The sequence below is a fragment of the Tyto alba genome, unplaced genomic scaffold (assembly GCF_018691265.1).
Source record: "Tyto alba isolate M040663 unplaced genomic scaffold, T.alba_DEE_v4.0 Super-Scaffold_41, whole genome shotgun sequence".
Classification (NCBI taxonomy): domain Eukaryota; kingdom Metazoa; phylum Chordata; class Aves; order Strigiformes; family Tytonidae; genus Tyto; species Tyto alba.
Window position 1 is genome coordinate 15,477,746 of NW_024881317.1, and position 21,101 is coordinate 15,498,846.

General features: G+C 38.9%; 1 long non-coding RNA gene across 4 annotated transcripts in view; it reads left to right on the top strand.

The window, feature by feature from the left end:
• Window positions 1-20,752, top strand: part of LOC116961051 — a 39,724-nt gene extending 18,972 nt beyond the window's left edge. For all 4 annotated transcript variants that reach the window (XR_006166559.1, XR_006166557.1, XR_006166558.1 and 1 more), the window contains 2 exons: window positions 8,426-8,512; window positions 20,274-20,752. This is a non-coding gene — a long non-coding RNA (uncharacterized LOC116961051). The remainder of the gene's footprint in view (window positions 1-8,425; window positions 8,513-20,273) is intronic.
• Window positions 20,753-21,101: the final 349 nt, after the last annotated feature.

Sequence of the window (21,101 nt, forward strand, 5' to 3'; positions counted from 1 at the left end):
ATCTTCAAAGAAGGAGAGAATTCAGAATCTCAATACAAAGAGGAACCCCATACTCCTGATAAGAAGTGTAAATCTTTCCTTTGAAGACTGACACTATGAAGGATTCCTGCTCAGAGAAGCCAGAGCAATATTTTAAAGTAACATCTGGACTTAGATATCATACCTTACAAAATGCAAATATTTTTATGAGACTGTGCTAGAAGGTGGAACTTAGGGGAACTAAAGTGGTTACTATAGCAGACTTGACTAAAACAGTAGCTATGCTGGAAGTGGCAGTCTAAACAGAACTCCCATGGTTACTGGCGTTTTCAATTTGTTGTCATTTCACTCTCATCATAGAGACCTTTATGTCACAGTGACTACTGATAAAGGAGCCTACAGCACTCCTGCAATAGTGACTCCTGGTTTGAAGGACTGATGGCTTTTCAGAGATGTTCGTAGTTTAGCTCTTTATGATGGATTTCAGCATGATGCCAAGATTTTAATTTTGCAGTGCATTAAATTAAAAACCAACCAAATGTAAAAAGCAAAGTATTGGCTATAGTACAGATAATGCCCCTCTTTCCTATGCAGTTTTTTTGCAACATGTTTACTTTTCAGACTATTACCCTGACTGACAACAGAAGTTCTAAGGCTCAAATAGGTCCAGATGTGTGTTCACTGTCACATCTCAAATGCTGTTAGTCTATTGTCCCTTTGTTAAATGTTAAGTCAAGAAGTCTGTAAATGCTGTTGTGCATGGTATGTGTGTAATTTGTCTGCAGGACAAGTAAGAGACTATGTGCTTCCTTTTCTATATACTTGTTACATCCTGGAACGGGAACGGATGCAACAGAAAGCGTTTGGGAAGATTCCAAGGAGACTGTATACTTTTCCTCTAATGTTATCCTCCTGCTATCTCATTCACTTCCAAACTGTGCAGTTTTGTCCTTTGAATTTTTCCCCACATTCCTTCCAATAAATGTTTGAGTGCGCAAGACAATTTAGAAAATGTTTATCTTCAAAAGTTAGTAACTGAACTTACTTTAAAAGGGAATGCGGCTGGCAAACACAACTGAGAAGTTATTTTCCCCCTATAAAGATTTAGCCTTTGATGCATAGACAGATGGTCATGATCTCCTCCTCCTCCACCCATGGATTTTTCTAAAATGACACCCAAGTTTTTCTTGGCAGCAGTTAGAAAGTCTGGCAAACAGCTCACTTCAGCTCCAATTATATTGACCACATTAATGCAAAAGATCAGCAAATGAAATGTTCCATATTCATTTGGAAGAGATGAATTAAAATTTGCAACAAAATAAGATAAACGCAAATTAGAAACAAATGCCAGCTACTTATGTCCACCCTTATATCTAAGGATTTACTGTGGCCCATTTTTTTCCACTGACAATAAAAGCTTCTTGAAGGCATAGGGTGTTAACTCTCTTACAGTACTTCTTAAGGTAGTGGCAGTAGCACTTAATAGAATTAGATTTCTGAGAACATCTTCACAGGCAGAACAATACCCATTTGCTTTGAGTGTTTTAAGGAACACTAGAGAATAACACTTTCCCTCCATGCTCCAGGGACACCAACTCTTCAGATGAATGTTATCTCTAGATTTATTATCAAAGCTTTTCACACTTGTCTGTGCTTGTCACAAACTCTCCTGGGCATAGGAAAAGCAGCCAGGAATGTGACTAATTCCATATTCAAGGGCTTCTAGCTGAATATTTTTTCCAAGGCAGTACCTACCATCCAAGGTACATTTCTTTTACAAGGCAAGAGTAAGAAAATCTTGCTGGCAATTCTTCTTCCATCCAGTTACAGACTAACTTCTTGCTGGTACTGTGTGCTGTGGCAACTGCATGTTAGCTCCCGTCTGCTATTAACTGGTGGGCAGGTTAGTACTTCTCTACCAGTATATGGACCATCGCAAACAGCTTTACCTGTGGCAGCTGAATAATGTACTCTAGGGAAAAGTATATCTTTAGCTAGTTATATTCAAATTCTTTATTCACCATCTCTGTAGTAGGGGCAGTAGGTAGAATGTGTTTAACATCTGCTGTATATATGTTTATGTAATTGTAAAAAAGTATCATTAAAAAAAATAAATCTTAATTTTTTTTCTAAATCATGAATACCATCAAGTTACATCAGTGAAGATGTCTTGTGATGACAATTTGTTGTTCTGTCTAGATCATCTCTAATTCTGAGTCTGATTCGTTGGCATGAATAATAAACATAAAAGTAATTGTGCTGGAGGTATTCACAGTTGAGCTATCTGAAAGAAATTCCTAATTTTTAGATACTAAGCTATCAAACTGAAGACTTGTGATCATCTTGCTTGGCAGAAAAAGTCTGTGCTTGTATAACTATGTTTAGAACAATTGGACCTGGGCAACTGTATATTAATTCCTAGCATTTGTATTTATGCACACTACAGCAAATTTATGAATCAAATCTCTTATTTCAGGTCTCTGAATACTGTCCAGCACTGAATCATAGACACCAAGATTTGATATGATATCTTAAACCTAAAGCATGTCCAGTCCTACTTTTTCATCAATTATCTTTGCCATAAATATCACACCCTCCTATACTGTATATGTTCATTACACAGCTGCAGCTCCTCCTCTAAGCTAGCTAATACAGCTGTAGCTGTAGAGTGCAGACCAGATGGCCAGTCAAAACCCTGCTTCCTATTGTCTGCAAAACACAATATTGTCAATAATGTCTGCTTATGGGCCCACACATTGTAGGTTTTAACTGACATGACCACTCTTTCCTCAGTCAAAAACTGGCCTGTACCACACATTCAACACCATCATACTTCCTTGAGGACTTTTTCTACTGTTTGATTAGCATCCTCAACTCATTTTTGTCTTCTTTTTTGTAGTAGGAAAGTTCACTTTTAAGACATAGTCTTTCACCTGTTTTAGCCATTCTGGGCAAAGGAATTCTGCTGCATATTAACTCCTAAAGATTTGACTATTTCAGCAAAAGAACAAAACAGAAAACAAAGCTTTTTTTTTCTCTCCACACTTTACACATATATCTTACACAACACCATATTCATAATGAAATTACATACATATTAGGAGAAAATTGAGAAATGAGGAGTTACAGATAGTACCAGTTTTGCAGTATGAAACAGGTTTGGCAGTTACTCTACAGCAGTCAGTGGAAGTGTGGCCATCAACTTTAATCAGCTGTCAAGACTCATGAGGGGGAAGAGTGGCAACAGCAGCTTGTAGAAGAAATGCATAAAAGAGCTTGATATACTGAAAAGATAAGAAAGGGGATCACTTTTCTGGAGTTACAGGAAAGGGGGATCTTGGTGTATTAGTGCTTCATGTAACTTTATACTGATAGGGCTGACTAAATACATACTCAGTTTTTATTAAAGCTCTAACATTTGAAATAGGTAACACATACTATTAATTCCAATGTCATAGGAATAACATTAAAAATTACTAATCAATTATTTGTTTAACAACAGAGGCTTTTTTTGTTTTGTTATTTTTTTAGAACTGCTCTCCGCTTAAAGGAGTTTGAAAACATATTTAAATTTTAAAAAAAGAAACACATTCTGCTCACATTTGGAAGCATGACATCAAAATCTCTAGTTCTCTGCATTTTTAAGTGAGCTACTCTGTTTGCAAATTCTTTGTTAAACAAGTGCACTCCTCTAGGCCAGTACAGCTAAGGCCTCTCTGTACAAATACGATTAACTCCCATGATCTGTGCAAGTTCTATTGCTGATAATCTAATCACATTCCATGAGTCCAACCAGTCCGAGTATAAACCTGATTTTCATGGCCTCTCTGCTGTACCTGTTCCGTTTTCACAAGTATAAACTCAGTCCCCTAGTCATTTTAAAGTGCAACTGTTCCTAACCCCCATTCTCAGCAGTTTTCCGTTCTTATAGTCTTTGATTTGAAGGGAAGCCAAACATTTCTGTATGGGTAGCCTTTGGAAGGGGGGAGATGTTCCAACACATCTGAATGGCACTTAATCTCTAACATTTAGGGGGAGAAAACAGTCTAAGGAAGCTAAATTTTAAACTGTGTTTATTTGGAATGCACAAAGACAAAGAATATTTTCAGCCAGAATACTTGTGATCTTTCTCATGCTTTAAAAGTACCCTTCGGTAAACCACTAACGCCTACAACCACTGTGCAGCAAGAAGCAGATAGTGCTTGTCTTCAGAACATTTGAAAGAGTAAACACACTCTACTAATTTGAAAGAAAACCTTCTCAGCATCTCTCTCCTGTGAAACTCCTGCACCTTTATAGACTAGCTTGAGTTAACAACACCTGCCTATTCAAGACCAGATGGGAAGACATGCCAGTGGGGAGAGATGCTGGCAGACAGTGCTGCCAGTGGAAAGGCAGCTAGCTCAGTCACCTCTGTGGTTCATTGTGAAGAACAGGGAGGGAGAGATGTGGTCTCTCATTTAGGGTGATTTCAGGATGGTAACATGTAGTCCAGCCAACTCTTTTGGATTCCTCCTCAAACACACCCAAGCTGGGATAGACATGAAACACTGATGTGTTTAATTTCAGGTGTCTCATTTCTACCATTAGGCTATGAATCTCTAAGAGCTTCATACTCTCTGTAGTCATGGGGCATTGCTCTGTTGAATCAATTAATTATCCAATCCCAAAGTGAAAAGCATAAATCATATGATGGCTACATTAAAGAAGGTTATCTAATTACAGAATCACAGAATAGTTGAGGTTGAAAGACACCTAAATTACATATAGTCCAACACCCCTGCTGAAACAGGGTCAGCTATAGCAGGTTGCTCAGGACCATGTGTCCAAGAATGGAGACTCCACAATAACTCTTAACAACCTGTTCGAGCATTCAGTCACCCTCACAGTAAAGTGTTTTCTTATGTTTATGTTGAATTTCATGTGTTTCATTTTGTGCCCATTACCTACTGTTCTTAGAAGAATCTGATCGTGCTGTGTTTAAAAAAAAAGTAAAGAACTTCCTGATCCTTTTGAAACCTAATTGTTTAATAGCACCTGGAAATACAATCTACCTCCAAGATGACATAAACATGTGTCAGAAATGATGAGGTAAACCTTCAGTCATAATTACAGGAAGAATCTCCATGATGACCATTCTGAGCAGTATGTTTAATAGTGCTGAGAGTAAATCAACAACTGATGAGGAGTAGCATGAAAGACAGTCAGTCCAGACAGTAACCTTCCTCGTGGCCAGGGCAAAGGCACTCTTCAGTGCAAGAACTGCAAGAGATGGATACATAATTATTTGCTGTAGAAAATTCCTGTTAGGTAGGGAGGCAAGGGGAATTGGAAGACTACGACTAGTTGTCTGCTGTTGTAGTTATGCTTTGGCCATAACAGATGTCAGCAACGTGGGGAATGCTCTAATCCTTCCTATTTAGCAGTGAACCAGAGGACTAGGGTCACCCCCACCACCTTACCCTAGGGTGCTATAGTCACTTCTCCCATTAAGATTGACAGTTATAGGTGGTGAGCTGTTGCATCCTGTTTCACTCATTTTATGCTTGTTGTCAGCCCTGTTTCTGTTCTTTCCTTACTGGCTGAGGAGCACAAAGAATTCAGAAACCTATAGAATCTGTCCCTTTGAAAGTGTTACCTATACTCAGTGAAACACTAAAGTGGCATCTAGTGGTCTTGCTCTAAGCAGTCTTACTGAAAATTTCCCTTTTTATTCGGGAAGGTTTTATTATGCAAGAAAGGTAAGCTAAACAGCTGCCAGGTTTAAATGGTGTTAAATATAAGACACCTGATGCCACCCATAGTTCTGATACTGAAATGTGAGCCATTGAGAAAACCTGACAGACTTCACAGTCATAAAGCCACTGCTCATAACACTTCAAAAAGATGTGCAATTTTATATTAACTTATATTTGTATTTAAGATATTATTAGATTTATCTAACTGTCAGGAAGACCAGCAGGTTTTTTTGCTCAATGTGAAAAGGCCTGATTAAAAGTGATATTTTTTATAATTTATTGAAAAAAAAAAAATCATCTTAACCATGAAAATAAGGATTGCCAACACTTGCTTAAATCAAAGACAGTTCAGGAAAATACCGTTCAAGCTTCCCTCATGCAGAGCCACCAATTGATTTCAATTCTAGCTTGAAAAACACCTCCTATTTTAGCCTTGGGCCTCTCCTTTGATAGTATTTTTATGGCTTAGTCAAATATACTCTACATTTAGAATCAAGTCCGTAAGTCCTCTTTTCTAGAAAACACAGCTTATATTGATTCTCATGAATCACAACTGGGGAGGGCTGCAGAAGGGTATATGAAAAGATTGTAGTTGGTTTTCAGTTGTCAATAGTATTCACATACATATTTCTCATGATCTTTCACTGTGATCTGGGTAGTGTGTAATTTCACATTAACCCTGAAAAATTAATAGTTGTATCACCGCTTCTACAAACAGTGCATACCTCAGAGCATGAAGGTCAAAACTAAAGGAATGCCTCATAGTATTATCACCATTTATGAGTTAGAGGCTCCTTGTGTTCTTGTGCTCCTTGTATAGTCTATTGGCTAGATGAAAGAGTTTGAATTATACAGTAGGATCTTAATAATACACGTATCCTCACAGAGCCTTCTAAACTCAAGTAACTGAAACCCAACAGAGATTAGTCATACTCTCATGTCCATGTCAGCTGCTGTGATTTTTTTTTTCCCCCAGTAACATTTCAGTAAGTGACTAATTCCATACACAACTGTGCATATGTGAGATAAAGCACTCACTTGCCTAATGCAAAGCACATGTACCTGGAATAGGTTACAAATTCAGGTATACATCTAAACCTTTTAGCCTGTACAAGAGCATGTAGTTGCTTTAATATACAGTAAATGAGAGACTGTGACTAGTGTCACTATAAAAGGGCCAACTATGTAGCATTGTCATTCATCCATCTTGCATTAGCGATAAAGGTATAGTGGCAAAGACATTCCACAGTTGCTTAAAGTATAGTTGTAAATTAGCACGGCTAATATTTGTAGTATAGTTGAACCAGCTGACACCATTGCTGCTCAGGGCAGAAAGTTGAGGCAAGGAAAGGATTGTTTTCTCCTTTTGACCGCAACAGAGCGGCTCATTTAATTCGGACTTCAAGCTGTATGAGATACAGCAAACGTTGCTTTGAAAAAAATGATTTCAGCAGACTTCACAGTAAACCTTAGTGGCAGTATGTTTGACATGCTCTTGCATTTCATATACTATAGGAAAACAGCACCTCATAAAATTATGACTCATTCCTAACACTTCACTGATAAATGACTCAGTAAGACTGATGTTGTATGGCTATAAAATTTTTTATAAGTACTTAACTCTTTAAAACATGTTTTAGAAGTTGATATTGAGCAATGGATGGACAAGGTAATCTGCCATCCTGCTTAAAAATCTCTGTTAGGTAGCACGCTTCATGCTTCATAAAAAACCCACAATTTTTGTTTTCTCTCACAATAAAATGGCTATGTACTGGTCAAGATTTAGTTAATGACCAAGATGGGTCTCAATCACAAAATGCATTTCTTGCAGTAATTGTTTTCCAATAATTGTCCCATTGCTTGTAGTTTAATATACAATAATAGACATGTGTGTATAATAGTTGTCTCATGTAAAAATCATACCTTTCTATTATAATAGTAACAACCTGGGTGGTATCATATCCTGTGTACTTTTGCACTGGTCTGTGTGGACTCCAAAGCTATCTGAGTTCCCGATGAACTGGGTACAAACTGTAAACCCCAAAAGGGCCCATCAGTCCAGCTGCAACTTAATCTTCCATCATAAGATGAGTAAATGCTTCAGTTACTTAATTACAAACTATCCACAATTGTAACACTAGAGAAATTATTTTCAGAGTGTCTCTCTTAAAGAATACAGTTTAAGTCCAGTGTTAGGAAACAACAAGAGCATACTGCTCCCCAAGGAGAAGGTAAGCTGGTAGCTAAAGCGTGGCCACAACATAGACTTGGCAGGGACCTTACTGGCAAGATGTAGGGGTACAGCACCAAAGACAGGCAAGCAGAACAGGATGATAACAATAACAAGTCCCAGCAGCGGTCCAGTGATCATCACATAAGACAGAGCCTAAGGTCCATCAAGGAACACATTATAACACATCAAGAACAGAGTCAGCAGCAAGCACACCCAAAACATAGCTTAGAACCAGAGTGGAAAACCTAACCTGAACTTAAATGGAGTCCTTGATCAAAGATGGGGGGAGACCTCAGGTGAAGCTGGTGAGAGCAATTAGTGAGAGAGCTTATTACTGCACTTGGGGCCCTGACACTGAATAGGTAGATTTTATCATATGTTTTCTAAACTAGGGTCTCTTTATCATTAGTAACATAAAGAGAATGCACACACAGAAAAAACAGGAGAGCATTTACATGTATTTTTTATTCCCAAGGTAGTTTGTTACTCTGGAACAGCCTTTGAACATATATTACTGTTCTCAAAGATACCCAGGATCATTCTTCTCCTCATGTAATATTTGGTAAGTCATTTGTGAACTTGATTTTCTTTCTGACATGTGATGCTCCAAATGCTCCACTTATGAAGTCCTCTCATAAGTGATAAATGTCATTATAGCTATCTCCAGAACATAACAGAATAAATTTTCTTGATTTCTGTTGCTTTAGTGTCTATGGATGTTTTTAGGAAGCTCACTTAACTAGAACTTAATCTATATTAAAGAGGCTAGTCTCAAGTAAGTACCTGGGGTGTCGATTAAAAACAATTTTTTATTACATAAATAATATTTTAAACAATTATTTTATAAAATGTCTTTTCAAGTACTTTGTGCTATAGTTAAAATGTATAAATGCACATGTAGATATAGAGGTATATAACTAAAGCACAATTGTAGTTACATTCTCATGTGTAAGCGGCCTGCCACAAAAATTTGCATTTAATGATGAAGACAAAAGAACTCTGTGAACCAAGAGTCTACCCTAATCACAACACACTATGAGACACGAAGAGGAAAAAAAGGGACTATAGAAGTATGGAAGGATGACAATAGTTATCCACATGTACACAAAATTAAATTAACTAATAATCTTCAAAAGTAATTAGATGAGGTGTTTTTTATTTAGATGTAGGTATTTGCCCTATGTAAAAAGTAGAAACATGAATTATTTTTGTGTCCTCTCATACATAGGAGTGAAATCTTCTATACTGCCTAAAGCTTTAAACTTATTCCAGTTGTATCTGACAAAGTGAGCACAGTTCAAAGTTGAGCCCTTCAGCATGAATATCAGCCATAGTCAACAGCCAAGTGTAGTCCTAGAAGGTTTTAGCAAAAGAGAATTCTGACAGTCTCGCTGCACACAGTGATTGTTTTCCCTAATAGCAGTGACTGAAAGTATAGGGAGTACTGTCTGTGTCAAAATCAGCACCTGTTACAAATAAGTGTAGTCCAGTGGAAACTTCGTAACTACAGTCGGAACCAAGAAGGTAATTGGTGCAGTCTCTAGAGGCCACTCGTTAAATGCTTTCTGATGCTGAAAGAGATAGGCTGTGCGTGTCCTGAAGCTTCTGTATGGCACTGCACAGAAAAATACTCTATTGTGATTAATTATTATAGAAACTTACATAGTTAGTAGTCCTGTATCAAGTCTAGTGTGACCTTCAGTATGGATTATTAGAAAGACACAAAACCCGCTAGAAATAATGTTTTTGAGATAATAATAGTCCTGTTCTGTGTGAGCTGAAATTACACATTGTTCTGAAACTCATGCTTCTGGCATTTGACAGGCTGGTAACCTCTTCAAAAAAAGTGGGCAACAGTGAGAATCACTTCATAAGTTCTTGAAGGGCTAACAGATATAATTAAGGAAATTAAATCCTACAATATAGGAAATATGTCTCTCAGTATATTCAAAGTTGGAAAATATTTTTGCTCATTGTTTCACTTCTAACATCATTGTATTTTAAAAATGTATTCAGCCTTGTGAATTGTTCTGTGATGGAATATGTATACAATATTTATTCTATTATACTGATTTATGTTCAGTGAGTAGGATCTTTTATTTTGCCAAATTAAACTATAACATTATGGTGATTTTTAATGTAATATCTCTAAAGAAACAATTCCTTTTAATCTTCACAGAATACATACATAACGCCCATAGGAATAATTCATAAAAATAAATCACATTGACACATTCCATGATATCTTGTAAAGCCCTTCAGGGTGGCAGTGGCAGCAGCCACTTTTATTTAGCATGTGTCTATTCCCCCAAAAGCTTTCTGTCCTAGTTTTAATTTGGCTTTACATCATGTTAAACAAATTGTTTTCATTTTTTTTCTACATTTGAGCAACTATCTGATGTTTCATTGCTAACCTTTCTAAGGGCTGGTTGTAGGTCAGAGGCATCACCATTCCGTCCTCTGTGAGAAAGTTCTATGTACCTATAGCAGTTTTTCATGTGCAATTTCTCTGCTGGTGTGAGGGTTTAAAAGAAATGTTAAACCATGGACTATGGAGAATCATAGTAACAAAAGATCATAGGATAATTCATGTTGGAAGTGACCTCAGAAGGTCAATGAATCAAGTGATACATGGGGATGACCAGCTATCCTAGGTGTGGCAGAGTTAAGTCAGACCAAGGCGGTGGCACTGAGCAGGTCACAAGACCAGTATCATGAATATCATGACATAAAGGTAACAGTTCTTGTATACTCTTCTGTCTTGGCAGTTAGTTGCTTACATACCAATGTATCACTGTTTAACTGGTAGTCTGGAAAAACAATCCCACAGGAAACTTTTCTTGTCTCAAGAAAGTTCTTAAAGGTTTCTTAAAACTGTTTTCCTATCAATCAAAATAAAACCTCTCCAATGGATTATAAAAGCTGAAGACCTCTTTTTCAAAGCTTTAACTATTCTATGGCCTTCTCCCAGACTTACATCTATGCTAGATATTACAGTTCTGGACCTCTGAACCTTCTGTTAACTCTCTGGGTATTGTGTATCCTATAATGGAGGGGTGAAAAATACGTTCAGAAAATGTGAAATGCAAGTAAGTAATAGCTCATAGTAAACATGTATAATGTTTTATTTGTGAGCTACAAATGCCCAAATAGCTGTAAAATGTACTATGTAAAAATTTTCCTGCATGCTTGGAGTTGTCCAGGAAATGGCCTTGTCTCATAGAATAAGGAGTAAAACATTTTCATTTCTAGATATACATACCTCATGCTATTTTACCATGACAGTTTAACTACCATAAATGTAATATACAAATACACAGCTGCAGCATAAACCCCAAAATACCCAACAAACAAAACCTCCCTCCAAAAAGCAGGCCTCACTTAACTGTTATTCTAATAGTTCTTCTTTTGTTACTTGATTTAAAGAGAGTTTAAAGGCTATATTGATATGAGTTGCAACATACGTTGCACAATGTTTTTAGAATATCAGGTAGAAGGTGTAACCATAGAAACTGTTTCCTGTTTAAATTAATACATATTTTAAAACATGATCAGAGAAACAGAAAATGTGGAATTCTACATAGGAAAAGAAAGTTAAATTTATGGTCTCTGCATACAAAAAAAAATTAGGAAATCCTTGCTTTCACAGGTAATAGAATCTGAAGATATTTTGTAGGTATTGTACAGCTGCTAGGAAATGCAGGTCATATATATATATATATTAATAATACTTCTACAAGCACTAATTAAAAAATGTATTTCTCATAAAATTTGAAAAGATATTTAAATAAATTGTAGGGCAGTGTCTCTTTAAATCTTTGTGTATGAAATAATGAGGCTTTTTTAGATGAACATTATAAACTTTTTACAACGAATTTAGTATATCCCTACTGGTAACTTCGATACATTACCTAAGGTTTTCTTCTATGTACATCTGTCCTACAATCCAAAATTAAAATAAAGCCATATATGTATGCAGAATAATACCCACATCTAGTTTTAAATGTTAAATTATCTAAAACCTTTTTTTACTATGTGTTTCATTTGAAGATCTCGTATTTTAGTTTTTCTTGGCAACTCTTTAATAGAGGTTATTGTTTACTCTCATTTTACATTTGAAGCAACTGAGATAAAGAAAATTAAACTGACCTATATAAAGTTACTTGATTATTGGCAGAATTGAAAGCCCAGAGATAAAATCATAGTTCCACCTAAAACTTTGAGATGGTTCAGGAGGGCAAGATTCTGCTGCAAGTCTTCTATTTGTGCTGCTCTAAATATTTTCCTTAACATTAAAAATAAGAACAAGGATTGTCATATTTAAAGCTATGAAGTGGAAGGCAGTATTCAAAGTTATTTATGAAATAGTAGCCTTTCAAAAACCTTAAAATGAGTCTAACATTGAAAAAAATTCGCAAACTGTATCATAATTCTTGGCTCCCAGAGACATCCTCAACCCCTCAATTTTCAGTTCTGAGCCAGGACCCTGATGGCAGTGCAGCTGCTTGGGTCTCTAATAACCATCACTTCAATCGCCATCAACAGTGAATGTAAACTTTGGAATTGCCTTGAGCTGTACAACTAATTTGAATTTTTTCTGCAGTTTGAAAAAGAGGGGATTAATACAAAACAATGTTAGAAGGAAAAATCTTTCGACTTTGAAATAACAATTTTTCCTATGGAACTTAATGAAAAATTTTCACATGTAATGTGAATTATTTTGACAGGCTGTGACATTTGAGCTGGAAATATTACTAAAGGGACAATAGATGGGATACTTTGGTCCTTCTTTGAAGCCAGTAGCTTCATATCCAATCAGAACAATATTATGGCAAGTACCTTTTATAACTGCTTTTATTCTGTTTTTTCCTTATGGAAGATATGTTTATGCAATTGCACTACCAGTTCATCTGTCTTTCCAATAACTTTTAAATATATTTTCCATTTTTAATCCAATTTAACGGAGGGTATTTGACTCAAAGATACTAAATCTCTGCAAGTTTAATGAAAATTAGAATCGGGGTAGAAGACCCTGAGTCCTGCTAAAGCAAATGCAGGGAGAGACTGACCTTTAACCATGCTGCTTGGTCTATCCAGCACCCAGGGGGCAACAGCTTGCATATAGTAGCAAACTAACCATGAAACCCTGGTCTAATCACAGTATGTTCCATATTGTAAAGCGTTAATTTTACAACTAGAGATAAGGTGATGCAGGAAATGTGAATGACTAAAATCTTGGATTTTACCAGAAATCAAACTTGGCCCTTAGAGCTTTCAATGGCAACATTTATCCTGTATTTGACAGAGAACAATTACCCTCAAGTCTTCCCTCTTAGGACTTGGATCTCCTTTACTGACTTTCAAAGAGTTGCCCTCGTGGAATATGTTTGCCCCATTGACAGTATTAAAAAGTTTTATTATTTGCTGACTCTATTTTCATGTTCTCTACATGTACAGCTACTGAGTAGTTAAAATAGTTCAATGTGAACCAAAGAAGTTAATAAAGTATAAGCCCTCAATAACCATTAAGAACAATAACTAAATGCAACTTCTTGGTTGAGAAATTCTTAATTTTCTTAATGGTAGAAGGGGGAATATGCCAGATACAGGATGACTCTGCTCATACGTGGTTCTTTCGTACTTCCCTGAGTGTCCTGTACTGGCTAATGATTGTTCCTTCTCATTACTCTGGAAACAATTCAGTACCAGGAGCGGGCAAAGGGCCAGACCCATCTCCACTCTCCAGAATCCCACAGAGTAGTCACTACATTAAGAATATATGAGAGATAATAAATGTAATACTGGGTTGTTATTTTGGAGATAGGCTGCTGGGCTAGGTAGACCTTTGGTCTGAGCAGCATGGCCTGTCTTATGTTCTCTGTTCTTATAAGCTGTTGAAACTTGATTAAAGGTCATATTTCATTCAGAAGCCTCTGTTTGACACATGCCAGCTCTCCAAGACCTGCAGCTAGGATAGGATTACTGGTGATTTATGATGGCTCTGGAAGTTATAAGTAGTGTTGTATAAGCACAGAAGAACTGAAAGTATAAATATGCTGTTTAGAAAGTAAATCCCTCCCCAAAAAAGAAAGGTAAAGCTAAAACATAAAAAAATTCACTTTCTTTGAAGTGTACTGTAGCTCTAGAATTGAGACCTGTACAGAACTACCTACTACGTGGTATAACATGCATATTTTCTATGGTAGTTTCTAGTTGGAGTGCAAACTCATAAAATTCCTGTTGGACACATTCTTGAATAGGCTGCTGTACTACTCTAGCATCTGGAAACTATGTAGTTGCAATAAGTATCTGCATGGGACAATGTCAAAACCATGTGAATGCATAAGACATCTCATCTACATATGATAAAAGAGAGGATCAGATGAGATAATGCAAACTAGTTCATCAAAAGCATGGGTGCCATTGTTGAAGTCATCTGGCCTTGAATATTTGCATGTCTGTCATGGAAACCCTTTATGGTCAAAACAGTGATATGCTATACACAGTAATCCCATCACGTTATTATTTCTGAAACCACTTTTTTTCCAGTCTGAGACAGATAACCAGAATTTTCTGGATCTTGGATAATCAAGTATCTTCAATAATTGAGTCAACTCCCCCAGATTTTACTGTGTTAAGAGCCACACAAGGGTAAATTATGGGAGCGAGATGTATTTTCTGGAGCTCAATCCTAAATGATTCATGTAAAAAGAACATTAATCGTAATCAGTCAGTAGTTCTATGAACAGAGTGCTTGGAAAACTGTCCCTTATTTCTAACAGAAATACTTATATTAATTAGAATGAACGTATAAATACATCTAACCAGGAGACTACCCACAACTGTATTCCCAAACGAAAATTAATCTGGTGTGGTCTGCAGAATTGTTGGACAAAATAATAATGATAGTATATGAGGAGGAAAATACTTGAATAGTCACCATTTTCTTCATATAAGAGCCCACCTAAGATGGGGCTGGAGCAGTATTCAGAGTAGAACAAACTAAGATTTTTTTTTCTTCCTAAAGCCTAAACAAATGATAGAAACTAATACTAACCCAAATGTGTTATCATTCCACTGATTTAAGAAATGAAACTTTTTTCAGTGTAATTTAAAGTGTAGCTCTGTATGTGTTTGGTATAAAGAGTTCCTACTGTTCAAAGCTGTGATTTTCCTCTGTAAATTTGGTCTTCTCTGTCATCCCTTAGTTCCCCAGAACGCATCATCTGACGGTCCATTAGTTGTGTGAGGGACAGAACATGTTCCCTTCAGTGCCAAGGAGGGAATTAGTGTTCAGTGGGAATCTCACGCATGAGAGGCCCATCTGGGACTGGCTGATGAATGGCTGTAATCAGACTTCAGTTACATTCTTTCAAGCAGTTTTAGAATGGAAAACATTATCTGTGGGTTATATGGCTTTTGATTACATTAAAGCAATTATTTCCTGGCTCCTGTGAACCTCTGGAGATGCAGAAGTGTTCAAAAAGGTCTGTATAAAACAGATTGCTGGTTCCAGCTCCCAGTAACACACAGAACACCAGAAATTGTTTTGCCAGGAGGGAAACTACCTAAAGCTACCTTCCGCTGGCTTTGCATCCTGTGTCCAAGTTTTTTGGTCACTGACAAGGATTGACCTTAACTAGTCTTTTCTTCAGTAGGTGCACCAACACAATCTGTTTTGTTTTGTTTTGTTTTCCTGCTTCAATCCCTGTTTCCACTAAATGTGTGTGAACGTGATCTCATTTTCCTTGGTTGAAATTAGCAAATAAGTTAATGATTTATTAAGGAAATACATCCATCCACATGGATGCTGTGTACTTGTCTGCAAGTGATTTCCCGAGGAAACCAGGCTAAAAATGGCAATACTCATGCTTTATCCTCTCTGCAAATTAACTCCATTCTGACTGTCTAGCCAATGTCTTTCAGCATGAGACAGGTTCTGGTGAGAGATGCTTCGCCTCAACTGCTTTCAGCAGTAATGCTTATCCTAGGGATATTTCAAAACATTGAACTGCATGATGCAGTGGGTCATAAAAATTTGTAGCAATGGGCATAGTTTACATGGGAAACTTAAAACTTTGTATGAATTTCCTCGCTGAAAATACCTCCCTTCAGCAATCTCGGTTATGTGCTTCTCTGTTGTAATCTGTGTCTTCTGAGGTTCTAAATGAGCTTTGTTAGAATGGAGGAGGTGTGAGCGCTGCTTTGGGTGGCAGCACACCCCGCGGCCTTCTGCACTGCGTGGGGAGCAGAAAGGGTCACAGGCACTGACTGGGGAGAGGAGCTTTTTTCTCCAGGGATAGTGATCTGGTTTTGATTTAATGCATGCTTTACCAGGAGTATGTTTAGGTGTTTATGTGAATTAAGCTTTACATCATACTGACTTTAAGTCATCTTTGGACACAGTGTAATTTTATGATAGTTTTATTATGCCAGTGTAAATCTCCTGTGACTATTCCTCTTTAAGTAGCAAGGTACTGTAAAAGTAAGAAAACATTATGTTGCTTTTAGCTTAAACCTGTTACTTGTTTTTAGTTACTTGGCTTAAGCCAACCTTTTTAAAATTAAGTGTCCAAACCACCTCCTGTGTGAATATAAAGTCACTTTTCGATTTAAGCAGTTTACTCGGCCGCCGCTGACGTTCAGGTTTATTTCTTGAACCTCAGGCAAGACGGGCAGAAGTTCTGCAGGGCGCACACGGCCCGCGAGCAGCGCCGCGCCCGCAGGGACACCCGGTGCTGGTGCTTAAGGCCGGGCGGGGGCCCGAGGGACCCGCCGGGTTCCTCCCGCCGCCCCGGGACGGGACGGGGCAGCGCGCTTCAACCGCTCCCGGGCCTCGGCGGGACGGGACGGGACGGGACGGGACGGGGCTCCCTCGGCTTTCGCCGGCCGCCTCGCCCCGAGAGCCTGAGGCGGGGAGCAGCCCCCGGCGCCTCCCGCCCGCTCAGCAGCGGGCCGGGCCCGGCCGGGCCGCGCCGCGCCCTCCGCGCTCCCCTCCCCCTCCCGCCGCCGCCGGCCGGCGGAAGGATAAATAGTCCTCGCCGCATTGTTCGGCCCCGCACAAGTTTCGGCCGGCGGCGGCGGGGAGCGGGGCCGCCCCCGGCCGGCAAGGGCAGGGCGCTACCCCGCTGCCGGCCCCGGGGAGGGGCGGCGGAGCCGGGCGGGCACGACCAACTTCGGTTTCCCCCCCCCCTCGCCCCCCCCGCGCCTCGCTGTCCCCGCGGGGGCCGGCCCTGGGGCCGCAGGGCCCTCGGGGCGGGGCTGGGGGCGGGCCGCGCTCTGCCCGCCCCGGGGCGCCGGCGCGGGGTTCGCGCAGCCTTGGGGCGCGGGCGCAACTTTCCGCGCCTTTCCGCGGTTCTTGCGCCGCCGGCCCCAGCAGTCGGCCGGGCGGCTCTGCGGCGGTGTGGGGGCGGGCGGGAGGCCCCGCCGAGCAGCGCCCGGCACCCCCGGAGCCAGCGGGGCCCGCCCGCCGCCGCCGCTTCGCCTTTTTATCGCTTCCCCCCCCAGCTCCTTCCCCGCAGTTCCTTTTCTGCTTTTCTAAGAATTCCTTCTCTGAGGGTCGTCCCTTACGACGAGCTAAAGCTTTTACCCATTTCCTGCTTAGCCAGAAGTACTGGTCGGCGAGCGTTTTGTTGGCAGCGGTAACAAATTATGCGTAGCTGTCAGTGCCCCCACAGAAACAGGTTTGGACTTTACAGTAGTCAGCCTGCATGCTCTCTCTGGTCCCCTCGTAAATAATACTGACTGGTGAGAGGTTTCACCATTGTAGCCTCCTGCAAATAGTCTAAATATTTTCTATTGTACAACACGTTACATAATATATATGTTATATAATTTTAATTACTGTGACATAAATATAGCAGGCAGTGAGGCAGTAAATTCAGTTATCTGTAAGATGGGCTGTACCGATAACAGCAAGCCCTGCGCAATCATGAGGCTTGGTGGTAGGAATATAGCTGTAAGCTCATTTGTAGGATACTCTTCCAAAGTCTGATTTGGAAGGAAGAGCTGTAGGAAGAATACAGTGCCTCCCCAAGACCTTAATCCAAAAGTTTAATGAATGGCAACAAAAATATTTTTATTAATTTTTATTGGCTTGATTCAGATTCCAGGTGACCCCAGAAACAAGTCAATGAGAAAATGGTATTGTTTTGTCCGTGTTAGTTCCAGGAAACAAAGTTGTGTTCTCCTTATTGCTGCCTCTAAATGAGCATTGCTCTCTGTAGTGGGAAGTCTGCTGGAAGCAGTAAAAAGGATTCAGTGGTTTAGGTGGGGGTGGGAATTTGTTGTGAAAAAGAAAAACAAAAACAAAAACCCAAACAACTCCAAAACTGAAGCAGGAAAGGAGATTTGCTGACTTCTCTGCAGGGCTATGGATTTGCTGAGCAGTAGTATTTATCAGGGATAAATTGCTGGCTGTGGATGCAGGCTGAGCACATACATGTTGATTTAAAGGAGCCATTCCAGTAAAAAATGCATCCTGGGTCAAATGCTCTGTCAGGGAACACCCTAGGAGCTCGTACAGTTTGGGTGGTGGTGGTGAATTAATTCAATGTGTGTAAATTTAAAAATAAATAAACCAAAAGGAGACATGCAAGCTTAATGATTTTATTCACAAAGGCATGATACATTAAATAGTAATACGGAATACATTTTCTCACATCCCTGAATGCACAACAGCTGTCTGCTGTATCAAATATTGTTCCTTTAAGGAGTGGGTGGAAAGCAATTCATGAAGGCTGTGGAAACAGCATATGAGTGTGTTTATTTTCAGGGGGTTGTGCTCAAGTGATTTGGTTTTTATATTCCTTTTAATTTTTTTATGTCTTGCAAGTAATTTTTCATTTTCATGGTCATGTTGAAGCATGTGGAAGAATGTTGCCATCGCCATCTGGCAACTAGCAATTCCCTGACTCCTCTGGTTGGTAGCTGGCCATATTGATGGTGGTAGATCAGCTGTCAGGGCTGTTATGACAAAGATTTGCAGTTGTGGTGTATGCTCTGTCAGAGTCTGGAGTTCACCGATGACTTCGTGTGCAGGGGTTTCCCTGTCTATTACTTGCACTATTCCACAACAGATCTAAGACTTCTCTAAGGGAAGAGTTTTTATCCACAAGACAGATAAATTTATTTATCTTGATAGGAAATTCACCGACGATAATTCAATTGGGGAAAGCATCTTCAGGAATTCAGCCCTGATGGCTGGAGTCCTTGCTCACAAAATCACTAGCAAAATGATTGGTCTTTATGATTGCTGCTATATTGATGTGCTCCCCATCTGATCCACTGCTCCCCAGGTAGCGAAGGCCTTTTATTTTTAAAGAAGTGAGAGATAAAAAGGTGTAACACCTGCAGGAGACAGTAGCACTTGAGCCTTCAATGTAATATATGAGGAAGTACTGTTGTGTCATAGCAAAGCTGGAAGCTTTTCATTTTTGTATGATCTGTGTAGTGTTTGCCACATTTGCACATGTAAGGAAAGAACCATAACTAGGCACTGAAGCAGGAAGGAAACTGGAAGTATTTGCTTTGTTGCAAACAAGAAACTATAGTAATTGTCTGAACCAGGTTTCAAATACCTATTTCTTCAAATGTTTTAAAATGTTTATAAAGTTGTATTTGGTCATATTTTCTCATAAAGATCTCTAAATCGCTAAAAGCAGAGTTTGTTTGTTTGGGTTTCTTGTTGGTGTTTTTTTTTTGTTTGGTTGTTTTTCCTTTGAATGCTGACCACAATTTTTTCTGTTTCATTTTCTGTGTATAACTATGACAGGATAAGGATATACAATGTATTTCTTTTTTAAACTTTGCAGTGAACAGGAAGAATTTGTAAGGAGAAGCAGAGATTAAAGGATACTAAGTAGCAGCTTGAGAAAGGGGCTGGAGATTCTGAGAATAGGTGAAAGTATTGCATGGACATAGTATGTTGTACATTGATGTTTTGAGTGTACATGTTAAATCTGATCAGCATTACATGAAGAGGGGTTAAAAACCAAATCAGTTAAAGATTCCAGTGTGTCAGATGACATTCAGCACCCGGGAAGCGTTAGGTTAAATCCCCTTTTAGAATTTGAATGTAATAAAGGATGTGATAGTTACTGATCTTTCACAAGAGTTTTACTCAAGTTACCTGTATGAATTTGTTTTCTAATTTCCTAATTGGACACTTCATTACAGTTTTGGCTCCCCAGAGCAATCTCCTTTAGGTCAGACTCAGGGCATGTTGTGGGCAAAGCATACCTACCCTGAGGCCTTGGGTATTTGCTAAGTTGTCTGGCATAATTTCTGGAAACTTTGTTTATGTCCCAGTCCTTTTTCTGCAGGTGCCTGAAAGTGAAGTTTTCCAGAGAGGACAGTCAACTCGTAGAGATATAAAGGAGAAGAACGGCTGCTATGATGTGACTTTTGGTAATGAGCATGTTTACTGCCAGCACCTGCATGAGAAAGTGATGTGTCATTGTGGATCTAATGAAATACCTTACAATATTTTGTGTATCTTTAACTCCTATGTCATGGATTACATGGATGTATCATCTTCCATTCAAAGTTTCCAGCTACAAATAAAAGCTTGTGATTTTGAACCTTAAAACCTTAGGTCAGAGGGCAAGTAAAAAGTACTGTATTTGAAATTAAGTTTTAATTTTTACAATTATATGTCAGTACAAATAATTGTTAGCATTATTGCTTCCACCTTTACATTTAGTTAGTTTTCAAATCAATGCTTATCCCTGTTGCAGCTGTACTAACTGGTACTGAGTACCAGTACTGGTTAAAAAGTAACGCTTCAAAAAAAACAACAATATTTTCACAGTATGTAAATACGGGATCTTCCTTGTAACTAAAATACATTAAAGGATATTCCTCATGAAATGTATAATGATTTCTGTCACTGGGTGCTTTCCTCTAAAATGTAGTATTATTTATACATCAAAGGGGAAAAGTAGGCATTTATGTCCCTCAAGGGCACAAAGAATAGAAGTAATTGTGTTGATGTTTTAATACAAATTGCTTCCTGCATTTCTAAGTGGCAAATATATGAATATGCATAGAATCACAGGGCCAGACGATCATCCAGTACACGGCATCTATGGGAGAACGTTTTAAAGCTCCAGAATCTCCAGTTTGTCTTTGCCTGGGGGTGGTAAGTTCGT